This window comes from Herpailurus yagouaroundi, unplaced genomic scaffold (genome assembly GCF_014898765.1).
Source record: "Herpailurus yagouaroundi ecotype Mexico unplaced genomic scaffold, PumYag 77, whole genome shotgun sequence".
NCBI classification, from domain to species: Eukaryota; Metazoa; Chordata; class Mammalia; order Carnivora; family Felidae; genus Herpailurus; species Herpailurus yagouaroundi.
This window is the reverse complement of record NW_024412388.1, coordinates 17,302,066-17,305,396: the sequence shown is the minus strand read 5'-3', so window position 1 is coordinate 17,305,396 and position 3,331 is coordinate 17,302,066.

The window sequence follows — 3,331 nt, the reverse complement described above, 5'->3', positions numbered from 1 at the left end:
GGGGGGGGGGGCGGGGGGAATAGGAGTAAAGAAAAAAGAGAAAACAGTAAAGCTAATTAGTACTCCCAACTAAAAGTATAGAGTGTTTATGGCAATGAGGACACCACTGGCCAGGAAGAAAACTACATCAGGGCTCTCGTTAAGGGGTTTTTAAGCCCCACAGAGACGTTTAGACATATGCCCCAGGAAGTTTTAGACAGGTAAGAGATGAAAAGTGAGTTGAAGATATTTTCTCTTCTAGCCCTAAGCCAAGGTTAAGCCTAGAGATAATAAATAACAGTGAAGAACTAATGATCCCTGGCTACTTGTATTAAACTAATGCTTCCTCTAACTGTGTATGTATATTTTAATATGGTATTATATAGAACATTAACATTTTGCTAGTGTTGCATTGGTCTTTTTAAAAAGCAAGACTTCGGGGCGCCTGGGTGGCGCAGTCGGTTAAGCGTCCGACTTCAGCCAGGTCACGATCTCGCGGTCCGTGAGTTCGAGCCCCGCGTCGGGCTCTGGGCTGATGGCTCGGAGCCTGGAACCTGTTTCCGATTCTGTGTCTCCCTCTCTCTCTGCCCCTCCCCCGTTCATGCTCTGTCTCTCTCTGTCCCCAAAATAAATAAACGTTGAAAAAAAAATTAAAAAAAAATAAAATAAAAAGCAAGACTTCTTAGGACGCCCGGGTGGCTCAGTTTGTTGAGAGCCCAACTCTTGATTTCAGCTCAGGTCATGATCTCCTGGTTGTGTGATCCAGCCCTGCATGGGCCTCCACACAGAGCGTGGAGCCTGCTTGAGATTCTCTCTCTCTTTCTCTCTCTATCCCTCCCCCACTTGCTTCGCGTGCGCATGCTCTCTCTCTCTCAACATAAATAAATTAAAAAAAAAAAAAAGCAAGGCTTCTTCAGGGCGGCTGGCTGGCTCAGTCAGTAGAGTGTGCAACTCTTGGTCTTGGGGTTACGAGTTCAAGCTCCACGTTGGGTGTGGAGATTATTTAAAAATAAAATCTTTAAAAAATAAAAAGTAAAAAGCAAGCCTTCTCTATTCACTGAGCACACCTTCTGCTAAGCTTGTGAATCATCCGCCATTTGACAGATATTCACTGAGTGTCTAATGGGAGCCAGGCCCTACGCCTATGGGTAGCTGGAGATAATCAAAGTAAACAGGGCCCCTCCCTCATGGATTTTATAGCCTAGCAAGAGAGGCAAACATTCGATGCAAATTTACATAATTAAATGCTAAAAAGGACAAGTCCAACAATGTGCAATTCGGTGTGAGAAGAATATGAGAAGTATGAGCCTAAAATCAAGCACTAAAATATCACTCATTCAGAACACGAATCCCAAAACTCCAAAGGATGAACATCAAGAGTTAGAATTCTTGGGGCACCTGGGTGGCTCAGTTGGTTAAGCCTCTGACTCTCCATCTTGGTTCAGGTCATGATCTCACAGTTTGTGGGTTCAAGCCCCGTGTCGGGCTCTGTGCTGACAGCTCGGAGCCTGGAGCCTGCTTCGGATTCTGTGTCTCCCTCTCTCTCTGTCCCTCCCCTCCTCTAATGAATAAATAAACATTAAAAAAAAAAAAGAATTAGAATCCTACTCACATTTCTGAATTCAACAGATTTAATTCTTTTTAGTATCCTTCATGAACAGGGTATAACATAGACACCATCCTTGTTCTCAACAAGCTTGCACTCTAAGTAGGGGGACAGATATGTGGTATGTGGTAATGACCTATTGTGGTTCTGCTTTTAGCTGACCGTCACTGAGCGCTTTTAATGGGCCTGGCAAGAGGCAAGCACTGACTTACATTATCTCAGTTAAACTTCACACCTACAACCCCATTATATTGATACAGCATTATCGCCACTTTTCATATGGAGAAACTGAGTCACAGGTTGGTGAAGCAACTTACTCAAGGTCACACAACTTGTAAGCGGTGGGTTGGGGATCTGAGCCCAGCTACCAGGCCACTGCTGCCAATCAGAATGGGGGGGCCTCTATTTGAACCTGCTTTAGACATGGCTATTGGTTAGGAATTTGGAAACGTCATACTATGGAAGTGTTGAGAATGGCCAAAATTCCAAGCAGAAGCTCCCAGAATTCAGAGGGGCTCCGGCATAAAAAGAGAATCCTTCCATCCCCCAATGTTGGGGTTCATCTAGTACACCTGCTCATTGTTCAGTTGCATCACCATCTGGCCTGCTCTGGCAGTGTGGACAAGCAGGGAGTAGTTAGTTACGGAGCCTAAAGTGTTGGAGGGGCAAAAGTCTCATGGAGATGGCTGGTCGGCTGGGCAGGTGGCAGGCTTAGCTCCAGGATGGCGGGAAGAGAGCGGCCACCAAACACATGTAGCCCCTGGAGATGGGCCCGGAAAAGGAGAGAACCATAGGAAGTGCTGGGAAGGAGGGCAGAGATAGAGGTGACACCCCTGGGTTGGGACCTTCGAGAGTCCCATTTGCCAGTGACCACTGGCTGGCCCCAGGCAGCCATTGTGCTTCCCCGGACCTTGTTCCAGATGGTCCCACTGTTTCCACAGGACGGTGTTTCCAAACTCCTGACCAATAGTCTACGATGACGAAATAGAATCAAGAGGTATGACCTTGCTCAAGGTCACATGGCTAAGATGTGAGGGGCCTGGATGCAAATCCTGGCTCTCTGCCCCAGCTGCCGCAGCCCTTCCCAGGCTCAAAGGCCCCGTCCCGCCACTGAGTCAGTGCCCCAGAGCAGAGGCCGGAATTAGGCACCGTCCCCTCACCCAGCCCAGCCTACCACTGAGCACTCAGCCGAACGGGTCTGTGACTGATGGATGCAACTATTTCCCTGAAAAATAATTAGAGCCAACTGGGCATCTGGAGCCTCAGCTGTTGGGGTAGCAAGTGCTGCCTTGGTTATTTCTGAAATAATTAATGACTGTGCTTGTCTAATCTCACTTGAGGTGTGAGGAGCAGGGGCGGGGGTGCTGCCTGTGCCCCATGAGGGACTCGGAGGGTTATTTTTGTCAACTGGGCCTCAGAGCCTTTGCTGAGACAGCCCCTCCCTTCCAGCTGTGGAGGCTTCAAGATGGCACACAGTCAGCCTGCAGTTCTGGCCCCACCAGCCAGTGGCGTTAAGCCCCCGCAAGGGACAACTCTAGACACCCTTTCCCTCATGCTCAGGCCCACAAACCCCCACAAAAGCACTTGTGCACTGTCCCTGGCCACCTACACCCATGAGGTCACACTACGGGTCACAGTACAATTAGAGCCAGAGGCAGGCTGTATCCCCTTCCTTCCATAGTATCTCCCCCCACCCTGCTGTAACCCCACAGTGTCACCCCCCTCGATGTAACCCCACAGTGTCAC